At 37.7% G+C, this 23752-nt stretch overlaps 1 protein-coding gene across 4 annotated transcripts in view; it reads left to right on the top strand.

The window, feature by feature from the left end:
- The first annotated feature begins 13541 nt into the window (after window positions 1-13541).
- LOC122806846 (cyclin-dependent kinase 17-like) overlaps window positions 13542-23752 on the top strand; it is a 2140137-nt gene continuing 2129926 nt past the window's right edge. For 3 of the 4 annotated variants that reach the window (XM_044077605.1, XM_044077600.1, XM_044077601.1), the window contains exon 1: window positions 13542-13720. The gene's annotated coding sequence lies outside the window, so the exon portion shown is untranslated. Of the gene's footprint in view, window positions 13721-13820; window positions 13932-23752 lie in introns of those variants that run through there. The other variant, XM_044077602.1, reaches the window with a different exon arrangement.

Here is a 23752-nt window from a genome sequence, read left to right as displayed (position 1 = left end):
CATAGCTCACAAAGCCAGTGTGCCGAACAGTCACAGCCCTTAAGGCTAAACAACACACCTGATACACTTGTAATAGGTGACTCTATCGTCAGGCACACTGACCTCCCGCTCACCAGGCTGAACAAGAAGGTCACGGTGAGCTGCCTGTCAGGAGCTAGGATCTGCCACATAACACAAGCACTCAGGTCACTCCAAGGCAAGTACAAATATGACTCAGTCATTGTCCATGCTGGTGTGAATGACCTGAGACGTACCTCCCTGGACTGCATGAAAAGAGACATAGAGGAGCTCTCTGAGCATGTAGCCCAGGCCGGTATGACCCTGACCTTGAGTAGCATCTTACCCTCACCTCACCAAGAATGATGCCACAATATGAAGACAAGATGATCAATTTCAACAATTGGCTTAAGTATTGGTGTCATTCAAAGGGGATCCAATGCCTGTCTGCCTGGGATGACATGCTCGACAAGCCACGATGCTTCGCTAGGGACGGCTTGCACCTGTCACACCTGGGCTTTCGGATATTGACAAAGGCTCTTGCCACCCCCATAGTGCCTTTTTTAGGCAAGGCTCAAAAGACAAACCCACCTCCATAGGTATCACAAGGGATAAGAAACTAAGAGTAATGCTACTCAACACCAGAAGTCTAAACCTCAAGATGCATGCACTTGAAACTCTCCTTAGCATGGAGAACATTGATATCTGTGCAGTAACAGAAACCTGGTTCAAGGCTCCCGAGAGCACCCCAGCACTACCAGGTTATACCTCATACCATGTTTTTCGGCCCCAAAACTTGGACCGAACCACAAAAGGAGGGGGAGTATCAATATTCGTCAAAGATACCCACACCTCCAGGTTGGTGGCACAGCACGAAGTATCAGAGACTATCCATGTGCAACTAACAGTGGGTAAAACTGCCTTCCAGTTTATAGCCTGCTACAGACCACCCTCCCAAACCCAGGAACCCCACTCGGCCTTCCTGAGAACACTGGAAAATATGAAGGTCTCTCCAAATACCATTATATTGGGCGACTTCAACTACCCTAACATAGATTTGGAGCATTACTCTAGCTCCAACACCCTAGCCCGAAGGTTCCTAGAATTTATAAACTCAAATGCTATGGAACAACTTGTTGCCACTCCCACAAGAGGGGAAAACATACTGGACCTGATCATCACCAACATGGGGACTCTATGCTCCAGACCAGAAGTGTATCCCTCACTGGTAAAATCAGACCATAAACTAATCTCACTAGATATTCACATCCCGACCCCAGCCCCTGCCCAGAAAACCACAGTGAAAAACTTCTCTAAAGCAAATTTCACACTCCTCAAAACCGAGGTGGAATCTTTCAAAGCCCCCGGGTCTGTGGAAAATACGGCCCAGACCACAGAATCCTTTATAAACGCATTCTATGAACACCTTCAAGAATGCATGGATCATGCAATCCCAAATAAAACCAAGACCCAATCCTCCAAAGTTAGGCGTCCTGTCTGGTGGACCCCAGCCATAAACAAACTATACAATAGAAGGAGGAAGCTACTACATGATAGAGCAAAATCCCAAAAAGGGAAGGCATCTCTGATCAGTATTAGCAAAAAACTACGGGCACTCATAAAATCGTCTAAGGCCAGTTTCGAGAGAAAAATTGCACAGGACACTAAGGATAATCACAAGGCTTTCTTTAGTTATGTTAGGAACCTGGGTGGGAATTCCCAGATATGCTCAGAATTAGTCCAAAATGACAAAAAATACACCGAACCCACAGACATTGCCAACATCCTAGCTGACAGGTTCAGCGCAAACTTCTCCCCCCTTCCCCACCAAAAGGGCAAATATCTATCCCAGCAGAGTGCTGCCCCCCTGACATCTCAGATGCTGAGGTAAGAGCCGCCCTCTCCAAAGCAAAAAACACAGCATCAATGTGACCAGACGGTGTCCCGGGCTGCGTCCTACATGAACTCCAAGAAGAACTAAACCCAAACATAAAACTACTGTTCAATCTCAGCCTTACTATAGGATATGTACCCAAAGAGTGGCATACAGCAACAGTGGTCCCTCTCCACAAAGGTGATGCCTCAACGGGTCCTGGAAACTATTGCCCCATAAGCCTGACTAGCTTGGTCTGCAAAGCTGTGGAAAGGATCATCATGGACCTCATAAATAAAGATATTGGGGACCTACAGACACTGGATCCTACCCAGTTTGGCTTTGTTAAGGGCAGATTCTGCCTCTTAAACCTGGTTGATTTCTTTGAAACAGTCACCAAGGCCATTGACGAGGGGAAGGTGGTCCACACAGCCTACCTGGACCTTGCAAAAGCCTTCGATACAATACCCCACTCGGGCATTATAGATAAGCTCACCAGCTTAAATATAAACCCCTATGTTACTAGATGGGTTGCAAACTGGCTCAAGGACAGAACCCACATGGTTAGAATTGCTGGAGCCATGTCAGACTCCAAACCAGTTACAAGTGGCGTCCCACAAGGCTCAGTCCTGGGACCTCTCTTGTTCGGTATATATTTCTCAGAGGTACAGGCTAACACGGAAGGACTGTGGCTGACCAAGTTCGCAGATGACTGCAAACTGGGTGCCATAATCGACTCTCCAGCCGACACAAGCATCCTACAAAAGGGCCTCATAGAAACAGACAACTGGTGCCAGAGCCATGGCCTCATCCCCTTTGGCAAAAACAAAGTGCCCACAAATTACCACATAGGTGGTAATCCATTAAGTACGGAAGAAGTAATTAGGGACCTGGGGACCCAAGTTGATAGCAATCTCTCATTTGACAACCACGTGGCCAAAGTAGCTAGAAAAACATTTTATATAGCCCACCTAATCATGAAGGGATTCACATCTAGATCAGGGGAGGTCATCGTGCCTCTTTACTCATCCCTCATTAGGCCCATAATTGAGTACAATGCCCCTTTTGGGATGTACCTTGCCAGACACCTGCAGCAACTGGAAAGACCCCAAAAGTACCTCACCAAGAGGATCAAAGGTCTCAAACAGATGCCATATGCTGCCCGGTTAAAAAAATTCCAGCTCTACTCAGTGGCATACCGCCTGCTCAGAGGCGATCTGTGCCTGACGTATAAAGCCATGTCCAACCCGGAATTAATGGACATGCTGCACCTCAGAAAATCCAAATCCCATCGAGCTACACACTCGAGATACTTGAACATCAGCATTGAAATAAATAGGACATGCTGGAGGGACAGATTCATAATCCAGAGGCTCCCTTCACTCTGGAATAAAATCCCAGTCCAGGTTAGGTAGAGTCCCTCATTGACTCTCTTCAAGAGGAATCTTGATGAGTGGATGGGAGATAGTAGGTTTACCCCGGGTATCACTTCTGTGTCACTGTTAGACAGAGGCACAGTATACTAACCTCGAAAAAGGGCATAGCAAAATTCATTTAAAATGGGTGGCGAAAGCCAAACACACTCTGGCTAGGCTTATAAATGCCCTAGGGCAGATAGCCTAGTATGACCCTATGAACCTATGAATCTATATATATATATATATATATATATATATATATATATATATATATCTACAGCTATATGTCAGCCCTCCAAAAATATAACTCTCCCCCTCATAAATCCAGGGCTGATGATTTTTTTTTTTTTATTTGGTGAATTTCCTATCTCCCAAGTAAAAACAAACCAAAAGCAGTGTAAATGTATAATGCAAAAAGAAAAACAGATATTTCCACCTAGCAGTCTATTCTGAAAGTTATATGAAAATTAATTGGTTTTCCTTGTAACTGCAAATTCCAGCTTCTTCCACAGTTCACAAGCAATTATATCCCACTATCCTCACAGGAAGAAACACAATGTTTCCTTTTTGAGCAACCTAGAATTTTTAAAACCTCAAAGAGAAAGTTTAAAAGAAAACACTGTAGATAAAAGCAAGAGGGGAAACAACACAGAGACACAGGAGAATTTTGAATCGGGCTTCTTTGTTAATTTAAACACAACCAGTTTCATATTTGAACATAATTTGACATATAATCTCCCATGGCCTCACAGATACAAACACTAGTATTGTGTTCTGCCCTAACCTAGAACTTTTAAATCTCCAAGAAAAATATGTTTGAACAAAATAACACTGCAATAAGGCATGATAAAGCAGAATTAAACAATGTAAGTTCACAAATAAAAAAAAAATCATCAGAAAACTGAACTGGTTTTCCTTACTACCTTTAATGCAAAAAACACTTTCTGTCTCCTACCACCGTTCACAAATTGGAAGAAACTATCGCTATGGACTGCAAAGAAAGAAAAAAGAAAGAAATATGTGTGTGTGTGTGTGTGTGTGTGTGTGTGTGTGTGTGTGTGTGTGTGTGTGTATATATATATATATATATATATATATATATATATATATATATATATATTATATTATATTATATTTTGTTGTCCTAATTTAAACATTTTAAAATTAAGAATAAATAAATAAAATAGTGCAATAAGGTATGAGAAAAAAGAAAACAATACAAGTATATTTAAAAAAATCCTCACACAGTACTTACAGTGTTCTGTCTCAAAAGACAGAGAAGTCTTCAAAGCCTCTTGAAACATGGTGGATGACTGAATATCACTGAGTTTTTCCCACATAAGAGGACTGGTTTGGTCAATGTATTCTGTGAGAAACCTGATTCTTATATCCCTTTTCTGGCATGAGGAATTCATTTTGGATTCAGACTGAACATTTGTTACTAATCAAATGTGCAGGGTGAGATGAAGGTTTCCACAGTAATATGCTGTTAACAAATATAATAAAAAGAATAAAGACCAATACAGACTTATGGAGAGCACCCTTTGTTAATTTGGTTGAATGTGGCAAAAGGATATTTACACTGAAACTTTGTAAACACTGCCTTGGATCCGGCTAGTCTGATCAAACTGCATATAAACCGCAACAGTTTTGATCAGTTTTATGTGGCAAAGAGAGATACCAGTTATTATAAATTTTTATCCTCATTTTTTTTTAATTTCTCCAAATCTTCTGGGTTTCTAATACCATGATGGAAATGGACCCCATTCCTAAGTCAAAGTATTATTAAAGTTCATGAAATTAGTACTGTTTCAATCTTTGATGTCAGCCAGAAGTGCTCTTCGCAGCATCCGCAATGTGCCCAGTAATGACTCCTTCTGCAGTTCATATGGAGTTACATGGATTGGTAACAAATCTAAATACAATTGTAAATTCTTTTTATAAAGACCTGTTGCTCCTTCCACTATTGGAACAGTCTGGGTATCTTTCTTCCACATTGCTCTTGTTTCTGCCTGCAAATCCTGATATATATGTCTTTGTCTCTCTCTGTATGCAAGACACTATAGTCACTGAGTGTAACAATTTCAATGATCAATGTTACTTTTGTCTTCTTTTCATGGACTACTGTATCTGGTTTTAATGCATATATCTTTTCAACTGTTGGTAATGGGTGATCACATGTGATGTAGACTTCATCATTTTCTATTGTGCTTTGTGGCTCATGTTTCCAGTGTTTTTCAGCTACTTCATCATTATAATGTGCGCACAATCCCTAATGCAACAGTCTTGTCACATTATTATGCCTTTCAGCATACAGTCCTTTTGCCATTAGTATGTCACAACCAGCAACAAGGTCTGCAGCTGTTTCCAATTCTGTTTTACAAAACCTACATTTGTCTGTTTCTCTCACATGTTCAATGGATTTGGTAAACCAACTTGTATGTAGTCCACTATCTTGGGCCACCAATATTAACCTTTCATCTTTTGGTTTGAATTCACCTCACCTTAACCATTCCTACGTTCAATGCTGATCAACATGTTCCAGGAGTTTTCTATACTCGCAACTATATTTATGCATTTTCCACATTTCTTGCCTTCTCATCTGATCCTTCACCTTATATTCTTTCTTTTGTTTTTTTGGCACATTCAGTTGCTACTTGATTTTTATCTACATCTGGTTTGATTTCCATTCCCGCTTGATGCCGCTATGCTTCTGCTAGATTGATCAGGGAAGTCATCTTAGATTTATTCTCCTCATGTTTCAAAACTTTCACTATGTTTGGTTCTTGTGAGGTCAGCAGATATGTATGCAGTCCCACAATTCCAGCTCTATACATGTAATCAATTTCAAGGAGGCCCATCCCTCCTTCGGAACAGGAAATATATTATCTTGGTATACAATGATTTTTATAAATCATGTGATGAGCATGAAGCATCCTTCTTGTTTTTCTGTCTAATCTATCCAGCATCTTTTGGGGCCAGTCAGTCACTCCAAAAGTGTAAGTTAGGACAGGAAGAGCAAATTGGTTTATAGCGTGAACTTTGTTCTTAGATGTCAACGCTGTTTTCATGATTAATTGAAGTCTTCTAAAATATTCCTTACTGAGTTTTATTCGCATTTGTTCATGTTTTACTGTTGATCCTTCATCAATTCCCAAATATTTATACACTCCCTCTTGCTCAAGTTCTTTTATATCACATTTTTGTCCAAGACTGATGCTTTCTTGGTGTTGCAGCTTTCCTGCTTTAAAGGTTACTTTTGCACATTTATCAAGACCAAATGACATTCTTATATCATCTGAAAAGGATTTGATAACCTGCAGTTGTGCTTTCAGTTCATCTGATGAGCTATACAGTTTTGAATCATCGACAAAGAGAAGATGAGAAGTCTTTACACTTTGTTGTTTTCTAGGAGCCAAATTATAGCCATGACCTAAGTTGTTAAGTAAACAGCTTAATGGGTTAAGGGCAAGGCAGAATAGCAACAGTGACAGAGAGTCACCCTGGAATATCCCCCTTTGAATTTTTAACCCTGGGATAATAATTTGCCCTTTATAGTGGCTTAATTGCAAAGTGGTCTGCCACTGTTTCATGGTCACTGTAATGTAGTCGATCAGTGTAGGGTGTATCTTATACATTTTTAAGCACTCTTTTATCCATGAATGTGGGATACTATCAAATGCTTTTTTGTAGTCAATCCATGCCATACTTAGATTCTTCCCCTTTTTACAGCTCTCCACTATGACTTTATTTAACAACAAATGATCCTTTGTTTCATATGACTCTGTCGGCATCAATTCCTGTATATAGTTTATATGTCATCGGAAGGCAAGTTATTGGTTTATAATTTTTAGGGTACCTTGCAGGTTCACTCTTAAGTAGGAGCATTGTTTTTCCTGTTGTTAGCCAGGTTGGTGTTTGTTTGGAGTGCAGATATAAATAGTTCTTACTCATGGCTAGATCTTCATGCAAAGATGTTAATACTTTTAACCAGAAGTTAGGTACTGAATCTAGGCCTGGAGATTTCCAATTAGAGGGTTTTTTAACTTTGTTTCAATCTCTCTGGCTGTTACTTCATCTCATTTCATATCCTGCCCTTTAAATTTCTTATTAATTATTTTACTTCTCCTATCCATTTAGCATCTTTGTTATGTTCCACAGGATCTTCATAGATACTTCTCCAAAATGTGTCTATTTCTTTTTTTTTTTTTTGGTGGTCTTTCAATTCTTTTTACCTTTTTTTTCCCAGTTCTCTATAAAACCTTTTTGGGTCATCAATAAATTGCTTATTTTGCACTTTTCCTTTATATTTATCTTTGTATCTTCTAAGTTTTTCCATCTGTGCTGAAATTTTTAGTTTGTTATTTGCAATAGTGCATGATAGATCCTGGTCTGTTCCAATACTGCACATTGGTTTTATCACATCTGTCTTTCTTAATATTTTTGTTGATCTGTTCCTTCTTCTATAGTCTTCTAACAGTGACACTTCTTGTCTTAATTGCGTTATTGTTTTCTCAATTCGATTTCTCCCCTTCCTTTCCCTCACTACCCTGTGTACTTGTGGTAGAACTTTATCAGTTATTAATTTAGCTGCACAGTAATATAGCCTGTTTACTTCTGTTGTATCGCATGAATCTCTATGGACAGTCCTAATTACTGTTTATTTGTTTTAGCAGACTTCTGACTTTTTGGGTTTTATTGACTTTCTGCAGTCTATTTCTTTCACTGATCTTAATCTATCTATCTATATCTATTAAATCAAGCAACTCTTCTCTTAGCTCATTTTCTTCCAAACTTAGGGCACATCCCTTGTTTTCCGTTTCTTGTGGGCATTCTATAGAAAGTTCTATAACATCTTCCTGTGGCACATTCTCTTCAGTTTTATCCTGTGCCGTCCATTACTCTGTCATATGGGAACTCACTGGCCCATCACTCCTCAACATTAACTGTGCCAGAGTTTCCACAGTTTCCTGTTCCTTCCCTTGCTGTCTAGCTTCAACTGAACGTTTATACGGGTTTCCTGTGCAAGGCTCCAAAATATCTTCATATGGCAGCTGACCTATTTCTTTCTGTTCCACTGGTTTCCCCTTAATTTGGATATCCATTGCTCTATCCTGTTGTGGAGCTTTCTGAACTAGAGTTCTACACTGAATCCTTCACTTTGCAGGTACTCCATAACCTCAATTTCTGTCTCTTTAACTTCTCCATTACTAATCTCCTTTTCTACTTTTCCTCTTTGTCTTCTTATTTTTTGTATTGCAAAGTTTTCCATATCTGGATTCCTTTGCCTGTATTTCTCTTCAAATGTCTTTGGTGCTGCTCTTTTTGTATTGGCTAGTTTTGCTTTCTCCTTTGCATAAATATTACACCATATTAAATCTCTTTTCCTTTTTCTTCCCCATGTCCATATTTCTTCTTCAGATGTCTCCTGATCTTTCGGCTTCTCCTTGCTTTGGGGACTCACTCCATCATGCTGAGATGTAACCTGTGTTAGACCTTCTACAGCAAATTATTTACTTTACAGTCACTCCATAACTTCAACTTCTATTTTTTTATTGTAAAATTGTAAAATTTTCCATATCCAGATGCCTTTGCCTATATTTCTCTTCGACTATCTTTGGGGCTGCCTTCTTTATATTGATTAATTTGGGCTTTCTCCTTTGCCTAAATATTGTACCATATCAAATCTCTCTTTCTTTCCCATGTCCATATTTCTTTTTTATACTTTTCAAATATCTTTAGGTTTTGTTTATATTATCGCACTTCCTCAGATGCTTCTTTTTCCAAACAGGTCAAAGTTTCTTGATCTATATACTGTTTTTCACACATCTGTTGTATTAATAAACACAAATTTTCATTTGAAGCTTCTGACAGTTTTTCCTGTGGAAGTATATTTCATTCCTCTAATTTCTCTCTTAATCATTTTGTATATCTTGTGTCTGGAAATTCTGTTTTTTTTTTTTTTTGCTTAATAGTAACAACACATAATTTCTTTCTTATCCTCAGTAGTCCACTTTATCATCTTTATGGCTCTTCTTTGGCCTATCAGTTTTTGTGATTTTTGTGGACTGCTACTCCCTTCTACAACAGGGGGGCCATCCTCCCCCTGGGCCTGGCCTGGCCCCATTGTAGGCATGTTTCCGTATTTTGAGGATTCTACACTATCATCTTTTTCTCAGCTGAGAGGACTGGTCTCTGATGCAGAAGATGGGCCAGTCAATCAGCATTTTTTAATATGACCCTGTCTAAAGATTATTTAACATGGAGTAGTAACCTCACATATATATAAGAGATTAATAAAGGACTCTAGAAATATCTAATATTTCAAGAGCAAATAAGGTATGCCATTATTCATTATTATTGTATACGCTTCTAGAGTTAAAAATAGATATGATTACGGACAGCTTTGGCTATCCCTGCAGAGTTCTTGGGTAATGATAATGAACAGAAGCTGCTGATAATTAGCTGGAAGTTATGTTTGGGATAAACATCCCAACATTATAGGAACCTGGATGTAATCAAAGGCATTGCAGGATACTTAAATTAGTAGTTTTGTACCTTTAGAGCTGAAAGCAGTTGTTCTTATGAAAGAATGATGATTCCAGGTATCTTAGTGTTTTAAATACCATTTGCATACTGATAAAGAAAGCAAATTGTGGTGGGAATATGGGAGATTTGTCAAAGGTAAATCGAATTCCCCCTCTGAATTGTAGAATAAAAAGAAACACTGAATACCGAAATGGTGAGGTCAAACGATTCAGATTTTAATAAAATGAAGTGCTTTTCTCCAAAAATATGGACTTCATCAGAATAACCAGCATTTTAAAATGACCCATGTATATATACTAAAGCAATCATGACATTATCTTCTAATAATTCAATTAATCATTTAATCCACAAGTTCTGTCAAAAAACATTACAATAAATAAGTAAATATATAGATAGGTATTCTAACATATAAAACATTAACAATTTAAAAATACATTATATCAAAAGTACCTTGCAGTTCATAATTTCAAAGACTGTAATTTTAACAAACTATTGATCGAAACATTATAATTCAAGCGAAGGAATAACACTGCTTCCAAAAAGAGTTACCACCATAATTCTCTATACATTATAATAGGTTGCCAATCATCCCCTTTTAAGGGGTGAGGAACCTTTTCAAGCACAAAAAACCCTAAAAGCTTCAAAATGTATACATAATAAAGAATATTTAAATAGGGCATTATTACTATTACATTTCTGTATACTATACAAGGGTTCATATTTTCTCCACTTCAGCGGTCTCTCCATTTTACCCACATAAAATGCTTGACAGGATTTACAGCTAGCTAAATAAATTACTCCTGCTGAATTACATTTGTATTTAATTTTACAGCAAATATGCTTGGAATAATTAGTTATACTAATTTTAAGCATTCACATAAATATAAGGGCAATATGAACATTTACCACGTTTCCATAGTTCCATCTGTAATAGTACCATATTTCTTTCCAAAATATTTTTAATATTTCTAACTCTCTTATATGCAAATCTCATTTCTGAACCCAACTTAGTAATTAATGATTTATGATTATATATTTCCAATTTCTAACCATAATCTCTTTGATTTTTTTTTCATTTATACTATCAAAAGGTAAGATCATAACCTTTTCAAAGCCAACAATGGGGCTATCAGTAATGTCTCTGAATTGTGACAATATGCTGCTAAGTACATTACACCATTCCAGCCATGTAAGGATTTCCCAGGTTTGATGACAGTTGGGGAGAGGGGCACTTTATTTCAGTGTTTGAACAGCTAGTTTTTAATATTGTTATTGAGGTTTGGCTGACACTGAATGAAAAAAATGTGAGGGTTAAAAAGTGTGGTGGTTGGAGTTGCAGGAAGGGCCATAAAAAGGACACAGAAGAAATGAAAAAAAAAGATGTTTGCCAAATTAAAAGGGCTGCAGGGAAGGCCTGAAATGAAAACTATGAGAGTATATATTACAAGAAAGGTGGGTGATAAAAAAGAGGTGTGTGATACTCTGTAAGCTACACACTTGTTTGTGTGTGTGACTATGTAGGGGAGAGGGTTATTAAGAAGATTCATGATGAAGGAGGATGAATATAAATACATAAAAGATTAGGTAGGCTAAGGCAAGCACTCCTACCTCCAGACACCAAGAAAGTGGTAAATAAAGCTTGAGTAGCAGTGGTTGGCTTACTGCCAAGTTTCAGAGAATTGGCTGAATAAAAAAAATAATTCAAAATCTAGTATCATCACATGGCATGGTAGTAACACATTTCCATTTTTAAATATCTTTATTCAATAATCATATTTAAGCTGAAACATATTGTAAAAGCAATGAAAGAACTAGAGGTGGGATCTTTAGAAAAGGGAATAACCACATTTATAGAAATAAATGGAATGGTACCATACCTCTCATGTAAATCACATGAGAAAAGTCCTCATTTTGAGTTTCAAATAGTCCATGTTCCTCGCAGTTCCACATTAAAAGGTCTGACACAAATTTAGTGATGAGGATTTTTTAATTGATATCAATGGTAAACAATAGTGAATTATATTACTTTGTCTAAAGAATGTTTTTCAAATATTAAGTAATAAATGTAACTGTGCTGTGAGCTTTCTAGATGAAGTAGTTAGTAAGCTGCTCATAAGTGTTCCACATATTGCCTTTATATTACACATTAATAAACGTAGTGCTCCCCATTTTAGAGATGGAAGGCTGAGCGCTATATTGTGTGGATACAATACACGGAGAAGAGCATAGTTCTCAGCTGTCCAGATTTTTGCAGAATGTCCAAATTTTTTACTCATATTTTTGGTCTGTTTCTCATAAAATCATGGATTTCTGGCAAATCATTGATGACTGAAGTCAGAAAATAATGGCAGACATTTGATTTTCAGACTTCATATCCTTCAGAAAATTCATGCTATTCTATCAACTTCATAAGTTTTTGAGACCATTATTTAAAAACTGTTCCTATTTTTGGGCCTTTGTCCTCCATTATTTGTGGTTTTGTCCAGATTTTTTGCTCAAAGAGGTTGAGAGGTATGGAAAAGAGTGTTCAGAAGAAGGAACGGAGTTTAGAATAAGGAAAAAAACGATCAACGTATTTATGTTGGATAATCCAACATACATGAGCATTGTTAAAAAAGATGTATGCACTGCACAGCAATGACAGCAGAACATTTATGGCAGTAGTTATCAGCTAGAGCTGGATCTCCAATACTGATGTACATACCTCTCAGTCTGGACAGTTGAGAGGTATGTCATCAATATTGGAGATCCGGCTCTGGCTGATGACTACTTTATAAATTATTTATAAATAAATAATTCATAAATAATTCATGACAGTAGTCATCAGCCAGAGCCAGATAAATAAAGGACAGTAATCATCAGCCAGAGCCAGATCTCCACTACTTCTCAACTGTCCAGATTTTTGGCTTATATTTTTGGTCTTTTCTTCATAAAATTTCTGGTTTTCTGGCAATTTACTGGGATGATCTTAAAATTGATGTCACTAAATAATGACCTACATTTGAGTTTCAGATTTCAAATCCTCCAGAAAAAAAGTATGTTACAACAAACCCTGTTACTCTAGCAACTTTCTGAGTTTATAAAAGCAGTATTTAAAATGTGTCCCTATTTTTGGCCTCGTATCCCCCCATTTTATCGGGCTTTGTCCAAATTTCTTGCTCTAAGATGTTGAGAAGTATGACATGATAGTTGCGCTTCAATGTAAATACGGTTTACACCGGCAGAGTTTGCAAATCAAAATTTAAATGTCGGCCACATTTGTCAAGTAAAGCAGCAAATAAAGGTATTTTTGGTTTAAAACCAAAGAAGCTTCAATTTTTTCTACTGGCTGCCCCCATCACTAACTAAGTTCAGCCAGGTAGTAAGGTTATCTCCCAAACTAGTAAGGTTAGCTCCCAAAGTCTACTATCCATTGTCTCAGAACTTAGAAGCAAAAAGTAATGAAAAGCTTCCAAAGGTCGCGGACAAGAGGCGGGACCACATCTTGTGGGTGTTGCAACTGATTACGTTGCAAGGGGTGGGGACCACGGATTTATTTCCTGCACAGGACATTTGAGGGTGGGAATATGGTAAACATACCATATGGGTGTTAGCGCAAACTACATTCCCCACCCATTTGAGAGCAGATTTCACTGAGTTAACCTGTACCAAAATGGCGAAAAGGGGTGGTGCAAAAAAGTCATGTGACTGTCCTGTAACTCGTTCTTTGAGGGTGTTAGTTGTCCCTATGGTCCATTGGGCTGGCCCCATACGGTCAATACTTCACAGGAGATCGTTTTTGGAAGCGGAGATTATAGGTTATTTGGAAGTTGCTGATTTGGCGAGTCACGGGTGAATATTTTAATATAAAGTGAAGCGACTGCGGGGACTTACTCCGGACTACGTAAGTGAAGAGTGCTGGGGTGTGGAATGGGAGGCATTGCTGCTGACGGGCCGGGACAGGGGGTGGGGGTGCACAATGTCTGGAACAGCCCCTTAAGAATCCTGCCCCCTTCCCCCGACGTCGTCTGGCCAACTGTGGGTGCGTTAATGAGTCTGTGGCAGATTGGCTCTTGCTGAGTATTCGTCCATTCTCAACTGTAACACTTTGTAAAGTGAGTTATGTTAACAGGGGCGTGAGTGCTGCAAGGGAGGGGAGGGTACGTTGTTTGCATGCAGGAAGTCTTGGTCATTGGGAGTTTTAATGAACCTATTGTCACCCTTTTAAGGACAGTTTGGGACAAGGCTGTTAATACCCGCCATATGGAAACAAACTTAAACTAGCCGCATTAAAATCCCTTTTTTTTTTTTTTTTTTTTTTTTTTTTTTTTTTTTTTTTTAAATGTACATTTATATTTGGGATACAGTTGAACATCTTAAAATGTTTTACTCTCGTGTTTTTTCCCCTTTTCTAAAAGAGAAAGTGGTAGTACATCATCTGAGTTGTGTAAGGGCATAGGAGAGATGTAGATATTGTAAGAGTAAAATGGTAGACTGTCACATAATTGGTATAAAGTAGTGCAGTCTTAGATTTGTAATCTACACTATATGACTTGCCATTTAGTTGAATTGGGGAAAATTAAACAGTGGAACTGGAAACTTATGCGTCCCTATAAATCTGTACCATTTCTCTTATCTGTATCACTTCAGCTGTAATGGTTGTCAGGCCTTTTGATCCAATAGAATTAAGATTTCTGAAAGTACTACCATGCATACAAACACGATCAGATGACTCTTTAAACTGAGTCTGTAATGCGAGCAGCATAGTGTCTTCCTTAAGGGGAGGAAGGTCGGACTGTTTTGTGAACCTTTGGCTGGAAATACTTTATGTAATGTTTTTATTTAAATATATGAAAGTGTCAAAACACATAAAATAATATTAGCAGTTAATTTTGGTTTAGAAGTTACCTGTTTTTAGCCAAAGAGGTTAAATGATGGCTAGCTACAAGAAATTGTGAAACCTGTAATATAATGAGTAGGTTGTGGATCAAGCCAAGTTCCCAGGTGTGTGTGTGTGTGTGTATATATATATATATATATATATATATATATATAATTTGTGTGTATATAATGCTTGCATTTCTTAATTCTTATTTGTTACAGAAAAGTCGAAAGTAAATGAATGGGGATAACACAGAAAGAGAAATTAGGGTGGAAAGAATGAATCAATGGTTAACCATGAGATTTGTATGCTTGGTAAATAGGTCCATTGCAGTTTTTGAAAAGTGAAAGTAAGCCCGAAAAAGCTCTCTAACTGAATATATGCCTTTTGCATTAGGCAATGAAGTCAGCAGGTTGGATTAGCCAATGACTCCCTTTTCATGTACGTTTGTTTTTAACAAGGAGTTGCATTGTCTTCTGCAGTATTTATTTTCCATGCTTTAGCTGTGTTGATTTATACACCATCACCTTTTCACCAGAGCATCCTGTTTGTCAAGATGCAATCTTATCTATTGTTTGTGCTCCCTTATAAAATTGCTATTTCTGTTAGTGAGGCTTGTAGAGACTGCCATCACTCAGGAAAATTTAGCATGCTTTATGCATTGGTGTTACTGTCTAGCGTTCTGCAGCACCAAATCACTTGAGGACATTAAATCCATTAAAGCATGCCAGCTCTATTGTTTCCATGCTATCAGAAAGATTGAACTAATGCATTGCCTTATTTCAAACAGTAAAGGTTGTGTTCATGCCATTTGTTAAGCAATGTATTTGTGTAGTGAATTTGACAACTAGTTCCAAGTCACTTTTTGTGACTGTACATCCATTTGTACATTTTTGTTTAGGACATTGCTCCCAGTAGTTGTAAATGGTTAAGTGTTTGTGTTACACAGTACATACCAGTGTCTTACTGTAATTCTAAGGAAAAAATGTCAGCTGGGCTCTGAATTGAGAGTAGAGATGCTTTTATAATTTTACAATCAGCACCAGGTGCGTCATAACTAAACAGTGTTCTGCATCTTTTGCTTTCACATTTTGTGTTATGTAGGGTTTTTGTGAGATCAGACCTGGAATTGCTGATTGCAGTTTCAAGCATCTTGAATTAAAGCTAAGAGTATAGAATTATGGTCACAGAACAATTCTTAAAAACAAGTGGGGAGGATAAGATTGGGAGAAGTTATATCTTTTGGCAAGTTAAGGATTAATGAATTATTTTACAGGAAAACTGTAGTAAAATCATGGAATATTTTTGTCCCAAGAAGTTTTGAACGGTGTCTGCCTTTTTATCTAAGGGAGCTAAAAAGCTGGAGATAGTGAGAGACCACAAATGTGGGATGGGAGGCTGCAGAAGTGGTATTTGCAAATTATGTGAGCCTTTTTTTAAGTATTTTTTTTTCTTTAAATAGCTTTATGTGCTAAAGTGTTTGATTATCAGTGCTCCATATGGTGCCTTTGAGTAAGGTGAAATTGTCAGCACACCTCTTGCATGCAGAAAGGTTAGAGTCATGGGGTCGGTCTTGCCTGTTGATGAAATAGAAAGTGTGAGCTTCATTCTTGTGATTGCTAATAGCACTCCCATTTCAGTCATATGGGCTGTGTTAATGACTTTGCCTGGGTAGGTGATAACATTTTTCCCTTTAGGAGTTTCTAAAAAAAAAAGTAGTAGTGAGAAGTCTTGGATTAGTAAATAATTGTGTATTTATTTTCTAGTAGGCAGTGGCTGCACTGTGTTGTAGTCTGAATCATTTTTGTAACTGTTCAGATACATGCAAATCTCTAATCCTTATAAAGTATTGCTCGTTATAAATGCATTCTGGCACACTATTTGTGTGTGTGTGTGTATGTATGTATATGTATATATTTTGTGTCTATAAATGCAAGGGTAACTTTAATATGATTTTTTTCCAAGAATAAATTCTAGAATGCTGTGCAAGTAAATTGTGGTGGTGGTGGTGGTGGGGGGGGGGGGGCACTGCTATTGGGTGCAATGAAAGTAAATGGAGGGTGAACACCAATAATGGATGCAGTGGCTAATGTCTGAAACACTAGAACATGGGAGATTATATGCAATACAGACTACTTCATCTTTCATACAGCATATATTATTTGTCGGGAGACCAGTTATTGGCTCTGGATGTGTTCCTTTGATCTTAAAAGTAATACTGAATGGAACATTCTGTCCCAGTTGGCAAAATACATTTCAAAGTAGTCCACATGAGAAGAAAACTGATGTACACAGTTATGTCATTCTGTCAGGTGCTGCATGTGTGTATGGAAAATGAAACTACTATAAAAATAAGATGCTATTGTCTGTATGTGGACTCCTTCTAAACTAGTTGATTCTCTGTGTACACGGCAACCTAACCATCCTGACACTAACCACTGTAAGAATTGTCTTTTTTTTATATAAGCAGTTCTAGATGTTTGTTTGTTTGGGATGGTTTGACTGTACAAGAATTTTTTAGAGGAGGTCCAGGGAGAAAGATCTGGTATACAGACATGAAACAGACTTGAAACATTCATTGCATTAATTGTATAGAAGACGACCGCTTTGCTTTTATTATTTACTTTGTAAATTGCAGTTACTCTGGGTAATGTATATAGTTGGAAGGCAGAATTGTCCAAATTGTAGCAAGTGGTTTGCTTGGGATCAGGATATGTATATGTCACACATCGTTAACATAAGTTTCTTGTTGTCACCTTTTGATAGTAAGAGACTGACCTCAGACCCTTGTAATGTTAAATAGGGCTTCCGAGACTCCAGTTTTATTTATGATGGCTACCATTAAAATCAAAACTGTAACATAACTTCAGTTTATGTATGAGTAAATGTTGGCACTGAAGGACATCTTAGAATATGCCTCTTGTAAGGCTTTAGTAAATAAATTTACTCCTGATACCCTCATCCTGTGTAATTTCAGCTGTCTCTGCCACAGTCAGTTGTCAGGAGGTGGAGAAAATGTTTATCCTAGCCAACACTTCAGAGTGGAAGGCTGCAGAAAAGCTCCAGCAGCTGGTATCTTGCATGACCGATTAAAAGTGAGCTTAATGTATGTTTAACAGGGCTGCAGATGGCATGTGTGAATGTGGTTGTATGTTTTCAGAGACACTGCAGTGTGTAGGAAGTTTCATTGTACAGCAGCAACAGTGGGTGCATGTTGGATATATTTTGTGGTAACAAATGTTTGATATAGTGAAATATGTGTGATTTTTCTGTTCATTCCAAACTGCTGACATTCTTAGATCAGTGAAAAAGGCTTCATTGGTGATCTGTTTTGTACATAAATGACTGAATGTGTTTTTTTTTTTCCTTCAATTAAACTGTATTTGATACTGCCTGATTTAATACTTCATCCTAAATCCCTTTGTGGTGTTTTTTGTGTAAATTAGCACACCGATGAGTGTGCTTTTTATCCTTGTTGCTACTCTTTTATTATGTATGGTAGTAAACTAATACAAGCAAAGTTCCCTTTTTATTTAATGCAGGTTTCATTGATGTATTATATTTTTTTTTGTCTGAAGTGAAATGGGGGGAGTGCAGCAGGGGTGCCCAGAAACATTTCATTAGTACTGGAAAGAAAACTAGTTTTCTGGGTAGTTCAGATTGAGTAGATAACTGTTTTACACAGCAGGATTGTTGTGCCAGATAATGCATATGTCTTTTGATGGGATTTGCTTCTCAAACATGCTTGAGCTTGCTGATATGCAGTGAGATTTCCATATATGTAACTCAATCAGTTACAAAGCAGTAGTACTGCTTTTCCCATCACTACCTCTACCCTGGGTGACTAGATTCCTTTTTTCAGTATTGCCAGTGCAGTGCAGCACAGCATGACGGGGGGGGCTGCATTTGTGAGTGTATTGTCCATGATGACTCATTAAACCAAGGTGCCATCCTTCGGAGTTGGTGGTAGCTTATGTCTATATATAGAAGACCCCAAAGAAAAGACTAGGGGGAAGTTCCCCTTTGGCCCTGAACAGATTTCCCCTAGTCAGTATGAATATCCCCTTGGGTCTCCCTTGGAAAAGTGGCTGTTGGCCTAGTGGGATTAACCTAGTCAGCAAAACATAAAATCATTGCATTCTCGTCCTCACTGCAGTGTCCTGATAACATTACATCTGTACTGTATGAGAAGATAAGATACTTGGTGTTGGGGAAGTTGGAGAAGAGAGAGTGGAGTCACTTTCTACTGACATCAGAATTCAGGAAAATGGCTTTTGTGTATGTTTGTGTGGTGGGGGCTGTAAGGGTGGGAAATGAGATTTGATAACCTAGATGTGCTCCTCTTCAATGAAGAGCATTTTGTTTTGCGCAGTGAGGTTTGGAAGTAGAAAACTAGCAATTGTAAGGTTCTTTGGTTTGATAAATGGGAATGCAGGTTTTATGGTAATACAAATGAAATGGGTGTGCACTCAGACAAATATTTTAAAATGTGTAGTTCTTTTTTTTTTTTGTTACTCTACTATGCTACTTTACATTTTACAAGAACTACACATTTTAAAAGAAGTTTGTTACAAAGTAAAGATCCATCAAATTCAAAAAGATATGTTCCTGACTTCAGAACCCAGCATAGCATGGTACCTTCCCTGAGAAAAAATTCCCTTTGGTACGTAACAGAAGCTGGGAAGTAGTGCAGTTTCTGGGTCACATGGAAGGACATTAAAATTTATATAATGCCATTGGCGTACTTCCTAGTTGGGAGGTCATAGTCTGAATTGAAATGCTGTTTTCTATGGGTTTATATGAAAACTGGCAGTTGAGAATGGTTATGTCACAAGTGTTTGAATTCTATATACGATGAAAAGCCAACAACTCTCAACGTAAGTTTTCTGTGGGGTGATGGGTGAGGACAAAGCACAGCTACCACCATATAGTGAGTTTTACTCCTGAACCTATTTTACCAGTTTAATCAGTGCCAAGAACACTGCAGTTCACAGAGAGAGGAGTGCATTTTCACACTTCTTGATGATTGCAAAACATCTGTTGCAACTAGTGCATATGTCTGAAAGGAGTAATGATGGTAGCTTTGTGATATGTAATGTCATTTTTTAAGTAAAAGTTCTGAAGAACTCGAGTTTAGAATGCAGAAGTTTTAAAGTTTGAGGATCATGTTTTTAAGTTTGCGGTGTTGGAGAAGGTGAACCCTAATCCTAGGGGGAGGCCTGTGGCAGTTGGTTTTAGAGAAACGGGAACTTTTCTGGCAGATATATTTTAATTCATAGAAACATGATCATTCAACCCTGCCCATTTATATCTCTTCACTGCTGAGGCTAAAGGCGTTGATGAGATGAAACTGCTTGCCTTATTTAACTAGTATTAATACATTTTAACTTAAGTAGGGTTTGTTTTTCTTACATACTCCAACACTCAATGTTTGTACTGTTGGGTTTATCGCTTATGGTCAGTAAGCTTGTAGGTTAACTGTGGTATTATGTCTGGATGTTAATTATGGTGTTTTATGTTATTATTTCTTGATTGCTTGGATTTTTGAGTGTTGTCTTATGATTTTATATTAGTCACATGTTTTGTTGAATTACTGTTTAAAGGGTGCTGATGGTATGCATTATTTGTCTGATGAAGTTCTGATGGTTCAGAATGAAAGCGCTAACATTTGTATTAAAGTTTTGAGGTTTTATTGAGCTTGTGGTTGTTGGACATTCTTTTATTTGAAATATTTATAAACTGTATAAACTTGGGGTTTCTCTACAATTCTCTGGCAATATAAACGTAACCACTTTCACCAAACATAAACACTGGTTAAGTTGCACACTTAAACATGTTGTACTTGTTTTCATAACGGATGTGGATGTACCGGAGACTTGGGGTGCATTGGAGCCTAATGTCTGCAGTTAGTTTGAAAGGGCTCAACAGCTGATTCTGTACTGTGAAGCATTGCATGCAAGTGACTGTCATTTTACATTTGTCACTTCAGATTTTGGCTCCCACAGGGTGGACTGGCTGTACCACAGCTGTTTAATACTTTACGCTGTAAATGTAGGCTGCTTCTTTAGGCGTGCCTTGGCCGGGGTGGTGGTGATTGGTTGTTAGTTTTACCAATGTGTGGTAACTTGTCAGGAAATGTTTGTATTTTAAACTTAAACGTAGAATTTAGTAGACATTCAGCCAGACATCTGGCAAAAATCCATAAAGTTGTTGTGTCTTTCGACTTTTCCCGGTTAGGGGTCGCCACAGCGGAATTATGGTCCGCTACTGATTGGCAGTTGATTTTTACATGCTGAGTTGCCAGCCCTAACGCACAACCTTCAACGAAGGTACGCCCATTCACGCATGTCTGTCTCCACGCAGAAAACGCTCTAGCTGAGAGTCGAACCGGTCAGCGTCTTACTGTGAGGCGACAACGCTACCGCAGCACCACCACCACCGCGGATAGTAACTTTTTATTCCCTTAATAAAGAGTGAATATAAGGTGTTTCTGTAACACAACCTTGGGTAGTATCTGCAGTACACTATTCCAGTTTCTCTTAGCAGCTCCCCTGGATTCTGGCTGTAATGATCTTATTCAAATCTTGTGTAGTTTGCTAAGTCACTAAACCTTTTATTCATCAAGTTAGGGGCCGGTTGTCTTGTTTCAGTACTTGAGGGATGCTAAACATTGAAATCTTTATCTGAAATTTGCACTGGTGCTCTGGCTGAAGTTTATTGTGACAGAAGTCTGCAGCTGTTTTTCTTGTATAATCCTGTTGTACAAAAAAATAGTTATTCTCCTAAGGTTAAAGTCCAGGAAACCCTCCCTTTAACTCAAGACGGGGTGAATTGCGCAGCACATATCTTTATTCAGCCTTCCACTGACATTCAAACTGTGGCATTTTTATGTTCAGGAATTCACACTTTCTCAGCAGCACTTTTGTTTTCATTATACCTCGATTTTCTTAATGTGTTGATTTTAATACTTTTAAGTATATATATATATATATATATATATATATATATATATATATATATATATATATATAATTTTTTTTTTTTTGTGTGTAAACATAATTGTCTCCTGATGGCAACTGTATCAAAATGTTTTAAAAATCAACACGCATTGTTAAAACAAAATGTACAATGTTATGTTGGTCTGATAATGGTCTTTCACTGCTTAAACTACAGGGTCTTACAGCCCTGGATGAATTGCTGGCAGGGCGAGTGCTTTTTTTGTACTGTTATGAACTATGAAGTTAGCTATGAGATCTTGCACTGGTGTCAGTATTGGATGTCTTGTCACAGTCTGCTGGATTCCCCTTTGTGTTTAGAAGCATAGTGAAGTTTAAATGGCTGCTGGTTTGGAATTAGAAATAAATCAAACAAAATTAAGTGGTGTGTGATGTGTGGTGTATTCAGTAACACTGGTCAAGCATGATTAAACATTTTGTACTTGTTCTCATAACCAGTGTGGATGTGCTGAAGCCTTGGAGTGCATCGGAAGTAAATCTGTGCACAGTTTGAAAGGGCTTAGTAGTTAAGACTATACTGTGAAGTATTGCAAGCAAGATATTTGGAAGGTTCACAACTCCAGATTTTTTTTTGTTAAAACTCTCTCTCACTTTTGAGACTAGGTCTTTTCAGAATACGAGTAAGTGCACTGTTGGTAAAGGTATATTTATTCTTTTTTTGCATCCTTGAATCTGCACAGGATTGACACAGACTCTTGTTGGGACATTACATCTAAAATATAGCTTTTTCTTTTGATGGGTCAAAATGTCATGGTATTTTCTGCATTAGTTTTATCATTTTGTAAGGAAAATATTTTGTTTGGTTTGGCCCAAGTGGTGTGATGTAGATTTCCTGGGCATCTTGGAGATTCTATTATTGTAATAAGTCTGACCAGCAATTGGATGGGTGTGTTAGTGTGGGGAGCATGGAAGGATAGCAGTTACTTTGTAGGGGCTAGTGCAGCACCATGTTTGGAGAATACTGCATTCAAACCTTAGCATTTTTTTCCTTCAACTGTTCAGTCCATAGTCTCTTTTTAAAATGCTGGAGTACATCTATGTATCTGTGTTCTGGGTAATTTCTTTTGTTTTTTTTTTATCAAATTAGAGTTACATTTTTAGTCTCTTGTACAGTTTTAGCTAGGCTGCAGTATAAAAGTAGTAATATGATGAGTGTCTGGGTATGTTATGGACATGTGCCTTCCTCATGATTCTAACTTGTTAATTACTGTAGCTCCACATAAATCCATAAGAAAGGTCTCCACTGTAAGTGCTACCTGCTTTCTGGCAGTGGCAGTATTTTAACCTGGCAAGTGTTGATATCAGGACTTGGTTTGGGTGGCATGGCACTGGGTGAAATGAAAGTTAAAACTGATTAAACAGCGATATTGCTACTTTATTATTCAGTCTGTAGCTCTCATGTGAAATTATAGCTTTCTATGTGGTTAGCATACTAGTTGCTTATTTAGGTTAACATATAACTTGATAATGCCGTCATTTGCTGATCTCTAATAGTTTTAGGATATTCTTGTAACATATTATCTTGGGTTTTATTTGTGTAAATGATGATTAGCAGTTTTATTAAAATACTCATGATAACCTGAGGAAAAACAAATAATTGATTCTTCTGACCACTGGGTAACTTGAAAAAAACTTACTTTACAAATGTTTGCTTACTGATGGCATTTATCACAGCAGTAGTCAGTTTAATAAGGTGTGCACAGCTTAATGTCCTTCTGCACAGCGTCTGACCCCATTTACGTCCGTACTGTACTAAGAGGATGTAATGAGATTGGCCATTATTCAGACGGGCGTTAAGCAAAGCACAGTACAAAGTATAGGGTGTTTGCTTAATGTCCGTGCCCCTTAACCTTCTATGGGATAAAACCTATTCCGGACGTTAAGTGCCTCATACCTAACAGAAGCTGACACACATTGCAGCCACATATTGAGGTTTATTAGTGAACTGCTGCACAATGAATGAATAAATAAAATGTATAAGAGCGAGTGTGGTTCTGAGCTATAATTGGGAGAATTGTTGCTTGGTGTTGGGGGGTTA

Source organism: Protopterus annectens, chromosome 7.part0 (genome assembly GCF_019279795.1).
Source record: "Protopterus annectens isolate FY-2018-M chromosome 7.part0, PAN1.0, whole genome shotgun sequence".
Classification (NCBI taxonomy): domain Eukaryota; kingdom Metazoa; phylum Chordata; order Ceratodontiformes; family Protopteridae; genus Protopterus; species Protopterus annectens.
The sequence above is the reverse complement of the archived record's forward strand: the minus strand, read 5'-3'. Positions and strand labels throughout refer to the sequence as shown.